Source organism: Dioscorea cayenensis, chromosome 7, assembly GCF_009730915.1.
Source record: "Dioscorea cayenensis subsp. rotundata cultivar TDr96_F1 chromosome 7, TDr96_F1_v2_PseudoChromosome.rev07_lg8_w22 25.fasta, whole genome shotgun sequence".
NCBI lineage: Eukaryota > Viridiplantae > Streptophyta > Magnoliopsida > Dioscoreales > Dioscoreaceae > Dioscorea > Dioscorea cayenensis.
In genome coordinates this window covers 10,440,774-10,463,908 of record NC_052477.1, presented here as the reverse complement: position 1 = coordinate 10,463,908, position 23,135 = coordinate 10,440,774, and the positions used below count along the sequence as shown (strand labels likewise).

Genomic DNA, 23,135 nt, shown 5'->3' with positions numbered 1-23,135 from the left:
CTAGAGTGCTTTGCGGTCATATGGTGTGAGGTGTTGAGATTTCGAGCGAGTTTCTCCACCGGGACCTCGCTTAGACTAGTGTCGCGATCTAGAGTATAGACGATTGGGTTTGGATTTCCACTGACTTAACTTACTCATCATAGAAACACTTTTGCTTATCCGGTGCCTAATACCTGAATCCTAGACATTGCCTGAATACCCCACTTTTACTGATTGAGATTCCTCCTTCCATTTTACCCTTGCATATTCGTCTCCGGTGTTCATCTCTTTCGCACATTAGATCACCACACCTATCCCATTTATCATTTGAGTTGATAGCAGAGAAGAAGTTAGTACTAGCAGCCCTGTTCGGTGGATTCGACCAACCCGACCCACCGGGTATTTATTACCGACACCCGTGCACCCTGCGGCACACTACATGGCTATTATTCGACGCGTCAAGCTACGCCGCTGTCGAGCAGTGATATTAGGGAACCGCTAGGACCTTTGTTGCTCCAGCCACTTCATCTTTTTCTTTATTTTGTCTATTCCACACTTTCTTTTCTTCCATCATTCTCACTCGATTTCTTATTTTAGTATCTATTTCACTTCTCATCTTCTTCCCGCGTTCTCTATTTGTGTTTATTTGTCTTATTTACTTTTCCTTGGCTGGAACTGAATGATGCAGATTAATCCAGCTGTAGAAATTTATATTTCGTAAGCTGACGTTCTCACTTGAAAATTGATCAATTTATCACCGTTCATCAACACAACCACATCGCATCAACTATCATCCAAATTCAAAGGAGCCACCCAAACCTCTTATGTGGATATTGATGGACAACAATGGGGAAGCACCTCACAAGAACTTCAATGGGATGAGAAAGGAAGAAGATGTACTGCTGGAAAGTGTGTTACCAAGATTTATTTGAAGCAACCGATGCCCGTTGCTTGCAAAATATTGAGGCCAATATTGTTGAAATGCTTGATGTCTCCGTATCAAAAACATTGAGCATCACTAGAGAGATCTTTGGACATGCTTGCTAAGCAGCAAGAATTTGAACAAGCAAGGCAAGTATCTCCGACATGATGAGGCGTTGATCATCATGGAAGAAATGGCTAAATTGAGCACATTGGGGCAGTAAATGAAAAGCAAGCAAATGGAATGATCACTGAAATTGGATTGTAGTGACTCAAGATTAGTGCTGTGAGCGTAGAAAATTTTGAAGGGGACTGTTAGTGTCATGCTCCTCCTCGCTGAAAATACATTAGAAGCAGCAAACCCCAAGGTTATGGGATCTGGGGCATCTTTCTTTGGATTGTTCAACCTCACAATGCAAGAGAGAGGTTTTGGAAGTGGAAGGCAGATGTGGTAGGAGATTGACGCCATCCAGCACGACCCACCATTGTGCATCTTGACAATTCCCAAACTCTCAAATTGTTTCCTTTGGAGGCCAAAAGTAAAGATGGTTGGGACTCTCCACTAATATTCCACCTCGACAACCAGATTCTTGGGTTTGAAAAGGAAGTAGCTTATGCAATGTCTACGTCGGGAGGAACACACCTCTTTCAAGCTCCATACAGGTGAATGTGCAGCGCTAATGCTGTTTAGCGACGTAAAACAAGCCGCCTCTGGGGAGGCAAACCCAAGTAATTGTTTTCTGTGGCTTAGATTTTATTTCTCATAGTAATAAAATCAAGGAAAGTGTGCGCTTTGTTAAACTTTTATTGGTGTTGAGTTCTTCATGAAGATTTTTGGTGTTTTAGTTTCTAAACGCGTGTGTGGCATGGTTTAGGATGATATTCATGTTTTTAGTTGGGAAATTGACTTAATTTCTGTACATCTCTATGGATGTGTTTCACAGAATTCTCCGAGCCTTGACATGGGCGCTGGAACTCCACGCGCCTGCACAGACCCACCCCCCATGTGGAGCTCTGACACCCATGTGGGGTACAAATTGATGAAGAAGCACTCACTATTCATCTATTTTCATTCACACGCCCCTTCATCTTTCCTCATTACACACCCACACTCCCAAACATTTTTCCTTGGTCATTAAAAAGGTTTCAGAAGGGTTTTTACCGCCATTTAATCATACTCTTATTCCTCACTTCACACTCGTGAGCTCTCATTTTTTTTAACCTTCTCCATGCCTCCATTTTTCGAAATTTATGTGGATATCTTGGTTCTTAGGCATTGTTCTTCATGGAAATCATCTTAATATGCTTGAGAATACTTTTATAAGAGTTTTGGAGCGCTGCCAGTGGGTCGCTATGGCATGCCATAACCTCAGCTCCCACGCTGTCAGGAGATGCCCACGCGATCACGCTGCCGTGACAGAGAAAATGCCTGTGACCCTACGGCGAGATGGAAAATCCACGCTGACCGCTGCGATCCAGCGTGTGCGTGATTTTCACGACCAAGTCGCCGTGCCAGTTCGGCCACACGGGCAGTGGATTTTTCCACGCCTACCCGTGGATTTCTCGCAGCTTTGCCATTTCATGCAAATTTGCATTTCTTTGCGCTTTTGAAGGTATGCCACCAAGGACCGAAAAAGTTTTGATTGTATACGTATTAACCTTGGATGGGAACATTCTTTTGCACACCGGCAACACCGTAAGATGACGCCGATGCTCTGAGGCATCCCACTCATGATTCTTTTTAGTTTCCTTTTACTTTTGTTTTCATAGTTTTTATTTTATCTTTTAGAGTTTAGTTAACTTTTGTGTGTTTGTCTCGCTTAGGCGAAGTTTGTGCTTCATGTGTTCACTTATAAGAACCTCGTGACATCTTTTTCTATTTTGTTGAGCTTCACCGAAACCCCTGTCTATGCGTATAGCCTTGAGAGTGATGTTGATGGTGTTTTTAGTCATGCGACATGATCATGTGATATTGTTACATGGTCATGTGAGCTTCAGCCAAACCGATGACACACATACACCCTATGAGTTAGGCTTCACCAAATGAAGAATGTGGAGTTCTGGGAGTCCTATTTTTAATTGCATTCCCACACACTTACAGCTTCCATTGTTATTATTTTTTATTGTGTTGTGACGCGTACATTCGAGGACAATGTACATCTTAAGTGTGGTGGGGAGGGTTCACCTTTATACATGACTTTTTACTTAGTGTTTTCATGAGCATGTTTCTGTTGCCAATGAAGGTTCACCTTAGAGTTAAGAGTTTAATTCTCAGTTTTTGGAGGTTATAAACATGGATTTTATCATGCTATAGTTTTCATCCATTTTATTGAATATTTTTCTCCGATTGCTCTTTTGCGACTTTTTCTCGCTCATTAGACCTATGAAGACCTCTAGTTCATTATGTTTGGGACTTTAGTGTGCTAGTTTTTATTTGAAAAGAAAGAAAAATCATCGAGGAAAAATCAGGAAAATCAGAAAAATTTGAGAAATGGAAATTGTTTGTTGTTTGCACATAGGGTGTGGAAAGAGCTACCACCCATGATGTATGTAGCTACTCTCAAGTCGGATAATTGTTATGCCCCTAATGAGAAAAAGAGCTACCCTCATGGAGTGTGGAAAGCTACCATCATCAGTAGAAAGAGCTGCCCACCCCCGAAAGTGAAAGCCACCTCGGGAGGCATCTTGGGAAAGGGCACATCTTTAGAGGTTGTGTGAAGCTTACCACTCATTCTTTTCTGCTTTTAAATAAGTCCAATGTTAATAAGAACTCTGGTAGTGGACATAGTGTTGACATGAGTTGAGTTTTTCACACACACACTAATCGGATTTTATCACTATCTCATTTTTGATTGGATTGCTTGCTAGAGCATCGATTGTTTTGTCTAGTGTTTTGATTCTCTCCATGACTCGAGAATTTTTATTATTAGTACCCATTTGGTGAACCTAAGGCCAAGTATCTCTTTTCTTTCCATAGGTATAATCGTTTAATTTTTGCTTGAGGACAAGCAAAGACTCAGTGTGGGGAGTTTGATAAGTGCTTGAGTAGACATATTTTTATATATGTTTTACATGCATTGAGCATCATCATTTTTACGTGGTTTGTGTCTCATATTGTGTATTTGGTGTTCTTTATGCATATAGGTTGTGAATGCCTTGAAGAGTAAAAAGGAAGCAAAGATAGGCATATAAAGACACAATGTTGGGAGTTCTGTTCAATTCAAGGACCAAGACACAGAGCAGATTTCTCAAAAATATGGAGATGTGTGCCAACTTCCAAGAAGATTCAAGTCAATTCACTAGTTGGAAGGGCACAAAGGCAGCCACATCTTCACGTTCTCTCTTTTGTGAAGATTGCAAGATCTCCTCAAAGATACATACACGATGAAGAAAAGCTTTTATAGCCTACCACATGGACGCAGTCTCGGACATGTGGCCTCAAGAGAAGAGTGTTTGGACCGCTGTCGTGAAAAGCACCGTGAGAAACTCATCGCAAGAATCTCACTAGCAAGAAGACTGATAGCAACCACCGCTCACGCTGCCGAAATTCGCTGCGTCCGGAAATTTCAGAGCTCACGCCTGCAGCTCGAAAACCACATTAAAGGCCGTGAGGCACGTGATGATCGACGCGATCTAAAGCCTATAAATACTGCTTTGCCCTATTCTTTCTTATCTTTTGTGCGTTCTTGAGGGGTGAGACGGCTAGGGTTTGAGAGGAGGTATTTACGTGCTTGGAGGCGCTCATCACCATTTGATCTGATTCCTCCTCCGTCATAGCATCAAGGAAGCCACCGGTGAATCTAGCTTCGGAGTGGTTCCTTCCAGACGCCGAGCTTCCACTCAAGGCCATCACTCATATAAGGGTGCTTTATTTATGGTTTTAATGTACTTTTCATTCATTGATGGTGTGTTTTGTATGTTGCTCCATGGAGGGCTAAAAACCCTCAGAGGGTATTTTGGGCTTGTGAACCCTAGGATTCTCTATCTTTTTGTGGATTTGCTTTTGTGTTTCTATTTAATCCGAGTTTGATTAAGTTTCATTCTTGATTGTTTAATGCTTGCTTGCCTTATTGATCTTATGGTTATTTGGTTTGCATGATTTGTTGCCTTGGTGTGAGAGAGATCTCCATTAGGCTTAGAACCTCAAGATTGAAGAGGGTTGAGGGAGTGAGTCATGAGATAGTGAAGTGTCCCTTCCTCCTCGACATTTGTGTATTCTATCTCCATTCTCAAGCTCTATGCAACCATATTTGGTGGAGGCGTAGAGATTGCTCGATCTCGCCGACCTTGTAGGGGGTTAGGATCCTTCGGAATTAGGTTGGATCAATATTTAGAATTGGATACATGCGCTTGAACTCTAGAGTGCTTTGCGGTCATATGTGGTGCGAGGTGTTGAGATTGAGCGATTTCTCCACCGACATCGGGGACTAGTATCGTGATCTAGAGATAGACCCGATTATGTTTGGATTTCCACCACTTAACTTACTCAAGGTATTACTTGGCAACCCCGTACACTTGTCGGTAATCAATCAATGAGCAAAATCTCTTGGGGGTAGAGGGTGAATTATCGGACTTAGGACAGCCTAACAATGGTTCATCCAACTTCTTCGGTTCACACATGTCTCCAATAGCCTTGGAGCGTTTCCGGTGGCGTCTTCTAGCCCTCTTCAATTTTTGGAGCACCTTCTTCAAGATCCCCGGGGTAGATGGTAGTTCTTCCGTTGAACCAAGCATCATTACTTCTTCATTGTCCTCCTCTTGGTCGAACAAGCCTTTGTATGGATCTGGATTGAACATTTCCTGCATGTATTCATCAATAATCTCATCAGTAACGTCTAGAAAATACAAAAGTATCATCGAAATCAAGAGAATGCCGCATCGCTTCAGCAAGGCGGTATGTGAGCTTGTCATCTCTGACTCTCAATGTTAGCTCTCCGCCGTCCATGTTAATCAGGGCTTTGGAAGTCCGCAAGAACGGCCTCCCAAGTATCAAGGATACATCCACATCCTCATCGACGTCTAGCACTACAAAGTCAACCGAAAAAATGTACTTTTCCACCTTGACAAACACATCTTCGATGATGCCCCTCGGATGTCTCTCCATTCGATCCACTAATTGCAAAGTCATTTGAGTAGGCCTAGGCTCGCCCAAGCCTAGGTTTTGAAAGAAGGTGTATGGCATGACATTGATACTGGCCCCTGAGTCCGCCAATGCCATTTCTTCACCTAGATTGCCAATATTACACGGAATAATGAAGCTTCCCGGGTCTTTCTTCTTATTCAGCATGTTCTTTTACAAAACCACAGAGCAATATGCATCTAAAATCACTGAAGCACTCTCCTCTAACTTCCTCTTATTGGTCAACAAGTCTTTGAAGAATTTTGCATACTTAGGTATTTGAGCCAATGCCTCAAAAAAAATGAATATTGATGTGGAGTTATTTGAACAAACTCAGGAACTTCTTGTACTGTTCATCCCCTTGGTCATTCTTCAGTCTAGAGGGATAAGGGATTCTTGGCTTGAAAGGTGGGGGTGCCATCTCCTTCTCTTTACTTGCTCCATTCTCAACCTCTATAACCTCCGGTGCATGCTCATTTGGCTTCTTACTCGGAAGCTTACCCTCAACCTCACGACCACTTCTCAAAGTGATCGCTTTCACATGCTCTCTAGGGTTGGTCTCGGTATTACTCGGCAAGCTTCCTTGTGGCCTTTCCGATAAGGACTTCGCAATCTACCCTACTTGATTTTCAAGATTATGCAAAGAGGCACTGTGGTTGCGAAGTGTAGCCTCAACTGATTGGATCCTTGTATCAGATGATTGCATAAACCTAGTTAAGGCCTTCTCCAAATCGTTCATTCGGGTCTCCAAACCTGAAACTCGGTTCTCCATGTTTGGGGCTTGTTGTTGAAAACCCAGTGGCCCTATGGCCTTTTGTGGACCTTGGTTGCTCTACGAGAAATTGGGATGACTCTTCCAACCCGGATTGTAGGTATTGTTATATGGGTTTCCTTGATTCCTCATGCCATTACCCACAAGATCAACATTCTCAACCGAAGATGCATCACCAATAGAGATCGGGCAATCGGCGGGAACATGTCCTCCACCACACCCGGTGCAAGTAGTCACGGCCGCCACTCTATTCGAAGTTAGGAGATCTAACTTCTTACTCAATGATTCCACTTGAGCCACCAATGAGGTTACTGTATCTATCTCATGGAGGCCAGCCACCTTTTTCTTCTCCCTGGCATTCCATTGGTAGCTGTTTAACCCCATTCCTTCAATTAATTGACGAGCCTCACTAGGGGTCTTGCTACCTAAGGTACCTTCTGCTGCCGCATCCAAGAGTTGCCTTGTACTTAGATTCAGACCGTTGTAAAAGGTCTGAACAATCATCCACTCCAGAAATCTGTGTTGCAGGCACTTTTTCAGGAGCTACTTGAACCTTTCCCGCGTCTCAAATAGAGACTCCAATTCCAACTGTACAAAGGACGAGATCTCATTCCTAAGTTTTGCGGATTTTCCGGGAGAGAAATATCGGGCAAGAAAAGCTTCTATCATCTCCTCCCATGTGGTAATCGAGGCTATAGGTAATGAGTGTAGCCACTGCTTCGCTCACCCCTTTAAGGAAAATGGGAAGGCTCTCAACTTGATGGCATCATCCGCCACCAAATTTATCTTCAGCATATCACACACCTCGAGAAAGTTCTCTATATAACTGTTAGGATCCTCATCGGCCAAACCATTAAACTGTGAGGATTGCTACAACATGTGGATGAATACCGGCTTTAGCTCGAAGTTCTGAGCTGTAATCGGGGGATGCACAATGCTCGATTATGTCCCCAATACTGAAGGTCTGGCATAATCAGATTATGTCCTCTGCTGCTCATTCTGTTCTGCCATGTTTTCATATTCTTCTACTTCCAAATCAGCTAGATTAGACTGTTCTTGCACAGGTTCTTTCCTTTTTCTTCTCAGCGTATGTTCAAACTCGGGATCTCCTTCAATCAGTATGGAGGGGTTTCCTCATGTCATAACCTGGAGCTACACAAAAAGAAAAAAAAAATTAGAACAATGACAGAATAAGAAAATATGAAATAGAATGAAATAAATGAAATAGCTAAGAAAACGAAGTGTAAAGTATCTCTAAACGCCTACTCCCCGGCAACGGCGCCAAAAACTTGACACGTCAGTATATGCGTGTAAACCCGTAAGTGCGCGGGTGTCGAAGTAATAATCCCACATGAGTGGGTATCGTATCCACAGAGAGTAGGGAATAAAGACACTTGAGTTGTTTCTTAACTAATGTGGAAGATGAATAATGATAAGTGTGACAAAATATGAAATAACGAAAATAAAAACAACAAGATAAAAGGCACAAGTAAAGGAGAAGGTAAGGCAATCGATAAAGATGGGGTACCCGGATATTGATCCACCTAGGACAATCATTTCAAGTGAAAGAACCCTCTATTATACTTCCTAATTGATGTAGCAATGAGTCGTGGAAATCCTTAATTGCATGATCCCAAATCTAAGGTCAACCATGCCTAACTCTATACATGTCCCGGAGGAAAGATTGAATAACCTCTCAACCTCGCACTCGCATAGAATTGCAATGAGCTCTAGGGATTCCAAGTGATAAATTATATTCCTATGTATAGATCTAACCCTTTGGTCCAGGTGAAAGATCCCTAGCCACAATTAAGCCCTAGATGCTAAAATCACTTCAACATTTCACTCTGTTACACACACAACTAAGCCCAGCGGAAGGTTATCCCTTAGCCCATTCACTCTACTATGGCGGCAAAGAACTTTTAGAACATGGAGGTAGGATAGATCACACCGGAGGAGAAAGGTGATGCTCCGCTACCTCTCGACTCACCATTTCATCCCTCTCCAATCTAGCTTTGTCTAACTCTCATGGTGTGTCACTCACTCATAAGAGTTACCAAGAAGAACTCTCAACCATAGTGTCACTCTAGGGGAGTATTCATACAATCAAGTCTCCAAGATTGGAACTCACAATAAACATCAATTAATTGAAAGCATAATAAAAAGGTTCAATGAAATAAATACATCCTAGAGTTCACAAATACCCAAGTACCCACTAGGGGTTTAGCTCTCCATGGAGCTAGATACAATAAATGAAATCAAATGAAAAAACAAAGCATCCATAGAAAAAACCCCGCGTTAGTCGTGGTGATGGTCTTGTGGAGAGTCCTCTACTCATCCCAAGGGTCCCTTTGACCGGCCTAGGATACACCTCACCGGATCGATGCCGATGAAAGCTCTCCCACTAACCTTCTTCTAAACGGTGCGCGATGTCAGAGCCGTAGATCCTGTCCAAAGCCCTAGCCAATACCTCTCAAAACCCTAGCCACCGCCCTCTCTCAAGTTGGGGAAAAGATGGAGAAAAGAATGATGAAATCGGCTTTTAAAGGGCTGGAATCGGGAATCCACACGCCCATGTGGGCGCCCCTGTGGATTTTTCACACAAGCGTGTGGGATTTCCACACGCCCATGTGGATTCTCTGTTTTCCTATTTTCTCAGCCGGCTGTAAACAATGCTACTACTGTATCTTTGCTATAGTATTTCCTATAGTATCCTACTACAGTACCGGCCTGAAATACTCCTGAATCCATACTTTCATCGAGGTAATGCAAACGCGCACACGTTTACGTTGTGGATCGCCTTGCTTCTTCAATAGTGGACATGTTGGTGGAGATCTTGTTTTATATGCACAAGTCAGAATGCTTGAATGTGACTGCCCTTGTGCCCCTCCAAATAGTTATGCTAACTCAAGTACGAGGAGGTTGGCACACATTCCTGCATCTGGAACCCGACCTATGTCTTCACGTTTGAACCTTTAGCAAGATTTCCTCCAAAATTAGTGCATTATGACCCACATTGGCTTCTTTCTCTCATAATCGGCCTCATAACCCTACCTGCATGAAAGTAACATAAATACACCCATATTAGCGTTAAAACCCGAGAATAGTAATGCTCAACACAAGGAAAGAACACTTCATATTCTTATCGCACAAGCACTTATCAAAGAGCTACTACCTCGAAAGTATAAAAGCCACTTAGTGGCCGCTTCGGAAAGGGCTAGATTAAAGGATGTGTGAAGCTACTACCATCATTTTATTTTGTTATGTTTTGTAGTTAAATAAGTCCCTTATACTTGGAATATTGAGGAATATACTTTGGGTTTACTTGAGTGAGTTCACACACACTTAGACGATCTTGAGTTTGTTGTCCTTTTTTTATTTGAGTTTTTAGCTAGAGCATTGATTTTTCATATTTAGTGTTGAAATTTCCCTTACTTGTAGAATGCTCTCCTTGCATGCTTTGGTGAACCTAAGGCCAAGCACATTCAATATTTTCCTTCTTCTATGCTTCAATTTTATTTTTGCTTGAGGACAAGCAAAACCTTAAGTGTGGGGAAGTTTGATAAGTGCTTGTGTGTTAAGAATGCGAAGTATTCTTTCCTTATAATGAGCTTTATTTTTATCAGGTTTAAGTGCTAATACATGTGTATTTGTGTTCTTTTATGCATGTAGGGTTGTGAAGATAAGTTTTAAGAAAAGAAGCCAAAAGTAGATTGTGAATGCACTATTTGGTGGAATCTTGAAAGGAACAAACGCGAAGACACAAGTGGGGCTCTAAGATATGTGAATGTGTACCAACCTCCATATATTCAAGTCATTACAATGAGTTGGAGGGGCACGAAGGAAGTCACATTTGGGTATCCTGACTTGTGCATTGATTGCAAGATCTTCACCAATGAGGACTTTGATCGAAGAAGAGTTGCGATCTACGGCATAAACGTGTGCCCATTTATGTTGGCTCGATCAAAAGTGTGGAATTGGGAGTGTTTTGGTAGAGCACTATAGCAGGTTACTACAGCAAATCACTGCAGTAATACACTGTAGTAGTTACTTTTCACAGCTGGCTGATAATCTGCTTTTTAGAGAATCCACACGGGCGTGTGGAAATTCCCCATACCCGTGTGGAAATTCCATAGGCCTGTGTGGAGAATCCACAGGGATGTGTGGATGCCCGATTCCAGCCCTATTTAAGCCGCGATTCAGCCCGAATTTGAGAGATCCTTTTCACCCTTCTCTCCAACTTTTCTCTATCTTTTGGGAGGCCGTTGGCTAGGGTTTTGAGAGACTTTTGGCAAGTCTTTGGAGTGTTTATATGGATTCGACACCGCGCTCCGCTTGGAAGAAGGTTATTGGGAGAGCTTTCCTCGGTATCGATCTGGCGAGGTGTGCCATAGGCCGGACAAGGGAACCTTCGGAGAAGATGAGGCTACTCCACAAGACCCTCGATACGAATAACGAGGGCATTTTTCTATGGATTACTTGTTTAACCATTTGATTTCATTGTTGATTGTAACTAGCTCCATCGAGAGCTAAACCCCTAGTGGGTACTTGTATTTGTGAACCCTAGGATGTATTTGTTCCATTAATCTTCTATTATGTTTTCCTTAATTGATGTATTTAATTGAGTTTCAATCTTGAATGTTTGTTGCATGATTTCTCCCTCAGAGTGACACTAGGGTTGAGAGTCTACATTGGTAACCTTTGTGAGTGAGTGACACACCATGAGGGTTAGATATTGCAAGATTAGAGAGGGTCGAGAGGATGAGTCAAGAGGTAGCAGAGCAGCCCCTTTCCCCTCCGATATGATTTATCCTACCTCCACGTTCCAAGAGTTCTTTGCGGTTATAGTAGAGTGAATGGGTGAAGGGATGACCTCCACTGGGGCTTAGTTGCGTAGGCAACGGAGTGAAGCGTTGAAATGACTTTAGCACCTAGGGCTTAATTGCGACTAGGGGTCTTTCACCTGGACCAAAGGGTTAGATCTATACATTGGAATAGGGTTTATCACTTGGAATCCCTAGAGTCTCTTGCAACTCTACACAGTGTGAGGTGTTGAGATTGATCGATTTCTCCACCGGGATATAGTGTAGAGTTAGTCACGGTTGACCTTAGGTTTTGGACCATGTGTTTAAGGATTTCCACCACTGATTAAGTGTCAATTAGGAGATATAATAGTTGATTTTGCACTTGAAGTAATTGTCCTAGGTGCAACAATATCCGAGTACCCCATTTCTATCGATTGCCTTACCTCTCATCTATTTGTGCTTATCTCTTTCTTATTTCTTTTATTCTTGCTTTCATTACATTTTATCAACAAATTCATTATTCTATCTTCACTTAGTTAGATAACAATCTTGGTATTTTTATTCCCTACTCCCTGTGGATACGATACTCACTCACCTCGGACTTATTACTTCGATAAACCCGTGCACTTGCGGGTCACACGCAAGGGCATTGGCATAATACGATCATAGGAATGTGATTAGGGATAGATCCTTATCGACATTCATATGGGATTAGGATTCAATCACCGAGAAATTATGGTTGGACTAATCTTGAGATCCTTCGGTCTAAATCACCCTTGCTATGTTATTACTGTGCATCCATATATCATGATGACCCCTCAAGGGAATCCTCATCCCTAGGCCTCTTTATGCCATCATTGCTCTTGTGATCTCTTATGTGGCTTTATAATTCTCACACTTGCAATTTGCTTACGCTTCTGCACTTGTTATAGGAGTTTACCATGCTTAAGTTGTAAGGTTAGATAATAGGTGATGGAAGAGTAATAGGAGCTCCTTAGCCCCGTGGAATATGATCCTTATGCTCTTGCACAAGGTATTACTTGGCGATCCCGCATACTGCATGGAAGCAATCAAGTTTTTGGCACCATTGCCGTGGGACTTAAGGAATTCTAGGAAACTTCTAGCTTATTGCTCTAGCCATTTTCTTTTCTTTTATTTTTTTCCTTTACTTTTATTTATCCCTTTTTGAGCTTTACTTTCTTTATCTTTCTTAATTTTGCAAGGTACTATGCATGACACAAGCAAATCCATCAAACCTAGTTGCACTGGACAGTTAAATTGAAAGAACCTTGCATCGAAGAATAAGAGAATTGAGGATATAGAATCTATAATCATGGGTGAGGAAAGACGCACCTTATCCGAATATGAAAAGCTGTAGTTCACGGGCGAAGAATTCAGTGTTCAAGAACCATCCATTTCCACAAACAATTTTGAAATCAAAACTAGCACAATCAGCATGATCCAGAATCAGTACAATTTAATAGTCTCGCAAATGGGGATGCTCATGACCATCTTACCCGTTTTCTCCAAATTTGTTCCACTTTCAAGATAAATGGAGTGACAGATGATGCGATCCGGCTATGACTATTCCCATTTAGTTTGAGAGATGGGGCATATCGGTGGCTCACATCCTTACCACCGGGATCAATCAAAACATGGAAAGATATGGTTGAAAAATTCTTGGGAAGATACTTTCCTCCGAGCAAAGCGGCTAAGCTAAGGCAAGAAATTACGACGTTTAAACAAGTAGAGCCCGAGACATTATTTAAAGCGTATGAAAGATTCAAAGATCTCCTTAAAAGATGCCCCCATAATGGTTTTGCTTATTGGATGCGAGTGCAGATCATCTAAAATGGGCTGAACTATGCAACTCATCAATTAATTGAGGTCGTAGCTGGTGGATCCCTTAGCAATAAGTACCCCGATGAAGCTGAGCAACTCCTTGAATCTATGGCAAGCAATGAGTCTCATAGGGCCTCAAGAGGAACATCACAAAAAGGAACCTAGATTTATGAAGTTAGTGCTAATGATGCTCTTGCCGCAAAAGTTGATATGTTGTCTCGGAAGCTAGACATGCGCATGGGTAGCAATTCAAAGTCAAAATCAGTGATGAGTTGCAGCACTTGTGGTGGTGGGCATGGAGTTGCCCAATGTCCTATTGCTAGCTCCTCCGTCGTACCAATTGAGAATGTTGACTATATTCGAGGACAAAGGCCACAAGGAAATCCATACAGCTCAACGTATAATCTGGGATGGAAATACCACCAAACTTCTCATAGAATCAAGGGCAACAACAAAAAGCTGCACCTTCTCAAGGTACCCAAGTACAACAACCAATACTAGAGAAGAGATTCACTACTGAAGATATGCTTTCCAAGTTCATGATTAACACTGAATCAAGGTCTAATAACATAACCAGCAGTATGTATACTCAGTTCAGCAAAGTAAATGCTCATCTTGCTCAGCATGCCAGATAAGATAGGCTCTATCTTAAGAAATCATCAAGCTTGTGTGCAATCACTTGAGCATCAGGTGGGGCAACTTGCTAAAGCAAATTCTAAAAGACCTTCAGGCAGTCTTCCTAGCAACACGGAAGAGAATCCAAAGGAGCACTTGAAGGCAATTTCCCTTAGAAGTGGAAGACAAGTTGAGACAATGGTCGAAGTTGATCCAAGTGTCAAGGAAACTGGGGTAGCTGAAGTGGAAGACCCCAATTCAGTTGAAAAAGTTATTGAGAAAGGCAAGCAAGGAGAAAACAAGGAAATTCAACCAAAGGGATCGTTAAGGCCATCTGGGTACAAACCTCCAATCCCCTATCCGGCTAGATTGAAGCAAGATAAGGAAGATGTTCAATTCAGAAAATTCATCAACATCTTCAAACAACTCCACATGAACATCCCGATAGTGGTAACTGAAATGCCCAAGTATGCCAAGTTTTTAAAAGAACTGCTTACAAACAAGAGGAAACTGGAAGAAGAGTGCACAGTTGCACTCACGGGAAATTGCTCGGCCATTTTGGAGAAAAAGCTGCCACAAAAATTGAAAGATCCAGGAAGCTTCATAATTCCATGTGTACTTGAGGGTAGAGTTCAAGAAAATGCCCTGGCAAGCTCAGGGGTGAGCATTAATGTTATGCTTTACACCATGTATTTGAAACTTGGTCTTAATGAACTTAGACCCACAAGGATGATTTTACAATTGGCTGATCAATCGACAAGGAAACCTCGTGGGATTGTAGAGGATGTGATTGTCCGAGTGGACAAATTCTTATTTCTTGTATATTTTGTCATCATGGATTTTGATGAAGATGTGGAGACACCGTTGATTTTTGGTCAGCCATTCGTCACTACCTCCAGTGCTCTAATCGATCTTAAAGGAGGAATATTAACATTAAGAGTCGGAGAGGAAGAAGCAGTGTACACTCTACCGGCGGCAATAAAATACTCATTAGACCATGATGACATGCTTTATTTTATTAACATTAAGTGTCAGAGAGGAAGAAGCAGTGCTCACTCGCAAGTGTAGGAGTCGCCAAGTAATACCTTGTGCAAGATCCCAAGGATTGTATTCCACGGTGCTAAGGAGCTCCTATTACTCGTCCATCACTTACTTTCTAACCTCACAACTTAAACATGGTATACTACTCTAGTATATGCAAGAACGTAAATAAATCACAAGTATAACAAGTTCAAGGCAAGAAAAAAGATCACAAGAGCAACGATGAGATAAATAGGCCTAGGGATGAGGACCCCCATGAGGGGTCATCATGAAATATGGATGCATAAAAATAACATAGCAAGGGTGATTTAAACCGACGGATCTTAATGTTAGTTTAACCCCAATATCTCAGCGGTTAAACTCTAAGCCCATACAAATAATGACAAGGATTTCTCCCAAATCACATTCCTGCGATTTCATTAAGTAAAGGAAGATCACGCGATAAGGATACACTCAGCCTAAGTTTATCCTTAAGATACAGAGGGGCTACAGACATCCAATTGCTTGGCATATTGATCCAAGAATACCCCTTCTAGCTTATTAATGATTTAGTACATCCGAGTAGGTCACATCTACATGTACAACTCAACAAAGAACTAAGGATCTCTCCGTTTTATAGTTCTAGACATGAAGAACAATGAGCCAAGACATAAATCAACCCATTGCATTTCAAATAAAAGTTTAGCATCCAAAATACATAATGAACCCCCCAAGGTTCACCTACATCTAGTGGCCTTGGGGGTCTAGTGTGTCATCAAACAAACAAGTATAACAAACTCAAGAAAAACACAAAGCAAATGCATAAGAGGCACTCCCTAGTCCGAATGATGATGAAGAAGAACAATGTCGGCCGAATGACGCTTCCTCTAGCCCAAGGAATGCCGAAAGCTCCTCCTCCCTTGAATGATGAAGCTATCCCCTTGAAGTTCAAGCTCTTGATCACCTCCAAGCCTCAAGCCAAGCTCTACCAAGATGTCTTCATTCTTCTTCTTCTTCCCTAAGTGTTGCCTGCCAAAAGTCCTCCCCTCCCATCTCCAAAAATCCTCCAAATCCTCTCCTCTAACCCCCAAGTATCCTCAAAAATATCTGGCCATATGAGCTTAAAATGAGACTCAAAAACCCACCAAAAGGGTCCATACTGCCTCAAATGAGGGGGTCATTGAGGCAGTATGCCTTCAAACAAGCTCTCTTCTCTTGCTACAGTATCTATCCCAGGGTCAATCCAAGGCAGTATTGAGGCCGTATACCTTGGATCAATTCCTGACTCTAAAATCATCTAGGTGTTACAGTGGTCTTGCTACAGTGTCGATGTAATAGTACCACTACTGCAGTACTCCAACTACAATAATCTGATACAGTGAATGCTCTACATTACCGCGACCTGGTTTTCTTCTCTTTTTCACCCAAATCATATCTTCCTGTCCTCCATGGCTCTTTCATGCCCTACGAAGCAAATAATACATGATTAAGCATGAAATGGGCATCAATTCTTTTAAAAATACATGCTAGAGGTATCAAATACATAAAATACATACATTTAGACTCTTATCAAATATCCACACACCTAAGCGTTTGCTTGTCCCCAAGCAAACAAATCATGAAAAACAAAAATAATGATAAGTGGCTAAATGTATCACCTTCGGCTCAAATAAATACAAGAATCTACAAGCAGTGGATAATGATATATAGATATTGAGTTACAAATAGTAAGCACAAAAGAAAGATCCTGTCTCACCTCTTATATGTCTGTGCCATGTGTGGGAATCTTCTATCTCATCTGCCTTGACCTGGTCTAGCCTACTAACTTCAATTAGTACAGCTCTAGATGCTAATCACTACACATGCAAAGAGTATTGAGTCTTAGAGTGCTAAGTGCCACTTCAATGAACAAGTAAGAACCTTCTAACTCGTAAACTTGAACTAACTCCCTTTTCTTTCTCAGAGCCTCTAGTAGACAGTCAAAAATATCACTAGGGTTTTTATTTTCATTTCATTTCATTCATTTTTTTTCGAGTATGACTAACATAGACTGCACCAAAAAATATTTCTAGAGGATGTACATGCTGGTCATGTACCAGAGCCACCCAACTACTCGATTATAGTCTACATAGACACATTCATGCTTCATTAGCAGAGGAATACTGATATAGACTCATCATTTTTTTTTTCTTTTTCATTCATTTTCATTTTTTATCACATTCACCCTAGATCACATCTTCAAACTACTCTTCTTGCCACAAAACTAGGTCTAGCACAACAAGACTTAGAAGTACTTAAGAGTTCATTGAAAGAAAGAGCATAGAATTCTAAGGCCAAGTACTTAAAGTTGTGTGTTAAGCATACAAGAGAGATAGAGTAGTCATGTTGGCTATTCCCAAGGCATCAACATAAGATTCAATGCATAAGACAATACTAGAGGTGAAACAGGATTCAATAGAGTACAACAACAAATATGTAACTCACATCAAATCATTAATCCATGCTAGAAGAGTCTTACAATCATGAACAAGCCATCATAGGTAACACTAGCATGCAAATAATGACCCTAATACATGAAATACTCCCATCCCCACACCTAGTGTTGTACATTTCCTCAATGTACACTAATCATGAAAGCCATGATAAAAATAGCAATGAAAACAAAAGTGGGTTGGGGGGGGAAAAGAAACTTCCTCGGTTCATCTTGTGCAAATGGCAAGGAGTGATCCGAACACAAAGTATGGCGAGCTATATATGTCGGGTCCGACTTTCATGGAATGTGAAGAGGCTCACCAAGCTCCCTTAATGCCCTGCAAGGCATAAAGGGACATCATCATTCAAAACAAAAATTTAAATTGTAAGAATTGATTACTAGGGAGTAGTCAAACACACAAACTAGATAAAGTAAAGAAGGTCTTCCACGCGGTTGGTAGGGCATCCCCTTCCCAACTCATTAAAATCAAACAAACACCCATGAAAAAAGTAAAGAAACATAGATAAACTGTAGAAATAAAATAAGTGTCCATGCTCAGAAATGAAAAGATCATCAAAAGGTGCAACAGATGGTGGGGCGATGGAGCAGGAAGCAGTAGTGGCCTGTGAGGATGATCCACGGGAGAAGATGACGAACTGATGGAAATGTTCTGTATGCTAGCACTGACCCTCTAAAATATGGTAGATTTGTCCTCGCATCTTGTGTTGCTCGTGACGGATAGCCTGAATGTCATCCTCCATAACCTTGAATCTAGAGTCAAAGTCTGATGGGAATGAAGTGCCAGGAGGATCTTGAGTGGGTGCTTCATCAAGTTCGGACTCTGATTCATCTAGTTCATGCTGACTAGATTCTCCTGTGGTCAAGTGTGAAGCAAGTCTGTACATGCCACCCTTCTTTTCTAACAAACCAATTTGCTTGCAAGATAGGCACTCTAAGAGGTGCCACATCCCCGACTATAGTCATACCTCGAGTGCGGTCCAACAAATTCATATCGCAGATCAATCTGGTGATGTAGGGCCCTACAAAGATGGATTCCCAGACAAACAAACTGACCTTGATGAAGGAAAGCTTCAACAATAAGGTGCCCAAGATGGATAGGATACTGCTCAATGATGCCATACATGGTGAACAAGCCGGATTGTGTAACTACACCCATGCTATCTTTCTGACCTCCAATAGAGCGTATGATGAGAACATGAATGTATTTGTGGAGGGGATTCACCAAACGAGTAGCCTTTCCATGTATTTTTGGTGCCACTAGGCGCTAAAGAATTCCAATACTTGCTGGCACTCATGCCAAATGGATAATCAATGCGAGGTCGATTAAGCAGCGACATGCTAATGAATTCATCATCATAAATTCCCAAGTATTTTGCAAATTCCATGTGGTTCATTTCATGATTTCTTCCAAAAGCTTGGAATCTAATGGCACCTTGTCTTCGAGTGATAACACTCCTTTTCATCTTGCTTTGCCTCAAATATGCTCAACACCTCCAATGTAAGTTGGCGAAAAGTGGGTTCATCGATTGAAAATGATTATGTCCAACCATTATGAGTTAATAAGTCTTTCACTTGCTCATCCCACCCGAGTTCTCCTAGATTACTCCATTCAATATGATGAAAAGTACCAAAGGGTTTGGTCTTTAAACTTTCATAACGAGTCTTGTGAAGAGAACTAGAGAAACGGGGTTCTTCAGGGGTGTGAGAATCATTCCGTGATCGTTTAGAAGCGAGTTTCTTGATGTGCGGCATTCCTACATCAATAATAATTCAAATAAGAATTAAAGGAATCCAAGAGAATGTAAAGTATGGCATGAAAATGGGTAAAAACATGAAGAAACACAAGAAAATAATGTCCATATGGCCATATGGAGGCCGTATGGATACTATTCAATTTTCAAGAGGTTTCCATCAACATGAATTCGAAAAATATTTGTACATAAATTCAAGAGAATTCAAAACCATGATGCTCAAACCATACAAGATAAGCTAAAAGCTTGAAACAGTCCACAACAAAAGCTCAAGAAAGCAAGAAGAAAAGAATAAAATAAATTCATTTCATCAAGTTTCTTACCAACAAAAGTTTGAGAACACTTGAGTGGAGCTTGAAGACAAACACTAGATCTACTTCCCAAAGAGATGAGGAGATGATTTAGAACAAGAAATGGTGAGATTCGGCCATGGTTTGATGGATAGTGGAGAATGGAACTCGGTTTGGAGAAGAAGAATAGTAAAGAGGGAGAAAAGGTGGCAAGTTGGCATGATAATCTTGACTCCATACAGCTTCAATGAGGTCCTCATTAAGGTTGTTTGGAGTAGTGTAATGTTTATGGAAAATCCAGACAGCCTCAATGAGGACCTTATTGAGGCCATTTGGAGTAGGCTAAATCTCTAGAAAATCTAGATGGCCTCAATGAGGTCCTCATTGAGGCCGTTTGGACCCTGAATTAAGTTTTAAGCCTAAAGACACTCCTCCAAATGCATGGGTATCGCTACAAGGTGTTCTAAAATCATCTCCAACATGAAATAATGGTTCAAAATTTCAATCTAATGCATGAATTGATAGCCAAAACAAGTGCTACTCAACAATGAAAACAAGTAAACAACCACATGGAAAATGATCATGATAAACAAAGCAATGAGAGCATGGATTTATTCAAATTCACAACTCCAATAGAATATGAAAAATGACAAGAACATGAATACAAAGAACACACAAACATGAAAATAAACCCCTAAATGCTTGGGTTGCCTCCCAAGAAGCGCTTGTTTAACGTCACAAGCCTGACGTACCTTGTTACTTACCTTACGGGGGTTTGAATAATTTGAAATTACCCCCGGTCATCTTCAAATTGTTGTTGTTGAAGAATAACTTCAACCTTTGTCCATTCACCTTAAAAGTGCCTTTTTCAGGGTGTGTTACTTCAACTGCACCATGTGGGGAAACATGAGTGACTGTAAATGGACTCAACCAATGTGATTTAAGCTTTCCTGGGGAAAGTTTCAGCCTGGAGTTGAATAGTAAAACTTGGTCTCCCACTTGAAATTGTTTAGGGTGCTTGATATGCCTATCGTGGTACTCCTTCACTCTTTCTTTGTAAAGTTTGGAATTTTCGTATGCCATGGCGCGCCATTCATCCAATTCATTTAATTGGAGCTTCATCTTCTCACCTGCAAAAGTGGGATCAAAATTTAGAAATTTAATAGCCCAATAAGCTTTGTGTTCAAGTTCTACAGGTAAGTGCCAGGCTTTTCCATAGACTAATCTGTATGGAGTGGTCCCAATAGGAGTCTTATATGCTATTCTGTACGCCCAGAGAGGGTCATCCAAGTGTTCTACCTAGTCTCTTCTATTTTGAGCAATATTTTTCTCCAAGATTCTTTTTAAATCCCTATTGGAAACTTCCACTTGCCCACTAGTTTGTGGATGATATGGCATTGCTATTTTGTGGTGAACATTATAACGCTTTAGATGCAAACTGGGCATTGAAAAAGTGAGTGCCTCGATCGCTATTGATTGCCCGTGATGTTCCAAACCTGGAGAAAAGTTTTTTAAAGAATTTTACCACTGCTCTTGCATTGCTAGATGGTAAGGCGTGAGCTTCCACCCATTTAGACATGTAATTGACTGAGACGAGAATGAACTTGCAACCATGTGAGCTTGGGAATGGTCCCATGAAGTCAATCCCCCACACATCAAAAACTTCACAAGCTTGATTCCAATTCTAAGGCATCTCATCCCGGTGAGAAATGTTACCCACCTTTTGACATTTATCACATGATTGTATGAACTTTTGGGTGTCTTGAAATAATGACAGCCAATAAAAACCTGAATCAAGAATCTTCTTTGTAGTTAGATTTGCATTGTAATGGCCCCAGTTGGTCCTGAATGACAGTATTTCAAGATACTTAGACCCTCCGTCTATGATAGACATCTTCGAACGACCTAGTCTGAATAGATTCTGAAAAGATAGGGGTCTTCCCACATGTAGTGCTTGAGGTCCAAAAAAAATTTCTTCCGTTGTTGTTGTGTGAACCATTTGGGGATAACACCCCCAACTAAGTAGTTGGCAAAGTCAGCAAACCACGGTGGCTCATTCTCTTTCACCAACTGAATATTATACAAGTGCTCTTCAGTGAACGAATCATTGATATCTTTCTCTCTTATAGTTTCAAGATTAGGATTCTCCAAACGGGATAAATGATCTGCTGCAAGATTCTCCACTCCTCTCATGTTCTTGATTTCAAGATCAAACTCCTGAGTAAGAGGACCCATCTAATCAAATGTGGTTTGGCATCTGACTTATTGAGTAGGTAACGTAAAGCTAAATGATCAATATAAAGCACCACCTTGGAGAGAACTAGATAAGATCGGAATTTATCAAATGCAAAGACCATAACAGGCAAATCCTTTTCTGTTATGGTGTAATTCTCCTTAGCTTCGGTTAGCATTTTACTTGCAAAGTATATGGGATGGAAGTGTATATCTCTTCGCTGCCCAAGGACTACACCCACTGCAAAATCACTTGCATCACACATCAGTTCAAATAGGGAATCCCAGTTTGGAGATATCATTATGGGTGCTTGAGTGAGCTTCTCTTTAATGGTGATAAAAGCTTTTATGCACTCATCATCAAACCTGAATTGTACATCCTTTTCCAACAATTTCGTTAATGGTCTAGCAATTTTTGCGAAGTCCTTGATGAATCTTCTATAAAACCCCGCATGTCCCACAAAACTCCTAATGGCCTTCATAGAGGTCGGAGGAGGTAGCTTCTCTATTACGGAGATTTTTGCCTTGTCTACCTCGATTCCTTCCTTTGAGATTCTGTGACCCAGAACTATCCCTTCTTAAACCATGAAGTGCCATTTCTCCCAGCTTAGCACGAGGTTGGTCTCCTCAGATCGAGTAAGAACACGCTCTAGATTCTTGAGACATAATTCACAGGAGTCACCAAACACAGAAAAATCATCCATGAATACCTCCATGAAGTCTTCCACCATATCCTCAAAAATTGCCATCATATATCTCTAAAAAGTGGCGGGAGCATTACAAAGGCCAAATGGCATTAGGTGATATGCAAATGTTCCATAAGGGCATGTGAATGTGATTTTTTTCTTGGTCTTCTGGTGCAATGGGAATTTGGAAGTATCCTGAAAAGCCATCGAGAAAGTAGTAGTAGGAATGCCCAACAAGTCTCTAAAGCATGTGATCAATAAATGGTAGCAGGAAATGATCTTTTCTGGTGGCGTCATTCAACTTTCTGTAGTCAATGCAGACACGCCATTCTATAATTGTCCAAGTAGGGATTAACTCATTCTTCTCATTGGTGATCACAGCCATCCCTCTTTTTTTTGGTACTACTTGCACTGGGCTCACCCACTCACTGTCAGAAATGGAATATATAATGCATGCATCAAGAAGTTTGATGACTTCCTCCTTCACTACTTCCTTCATGTTTGGATTTAATCTTCTTTGTGGCAAAACTGAGGGTTTATGATCATCCTCCATCAAGATTTTGTGATTGCAGAATGAAGGATTTATTCCCTTGATGCCAGCTATCTTCC

At 41.2% G+C, this 23,135-nt stretch overlaps 2 non-coding genes across 2 annotated transcripts; one reads left to right on the top strand and one right to left on the bottom strand.

Moving 5' to 3' along the window:
* The first annotated feature begins 7,305 nt into the window (after window positions 1-7,305).
* Window positions 7,306-7,412, top strand: LOC120266116. Its single transcript, XR_005537959.1, has one exon. It is a non-coding gene; the product is annotated as a small nucleolar RNA R71 (small nucleolar RNA).
* A 5,897-nt stretch (window positions 7,413-13,309) lies between these two features.
* On the bottom strand, window positions 13,310-13,416 carry LOC120266225. Its single transcript, XR_005538067.1, has one exon. It is a non-coding gene; the product is annotated as a small nucleolar RNA R71 (small nucleolar RNA).
* Window positions 13,417-23,135: the final 9,719 nt, after the last annotated feature.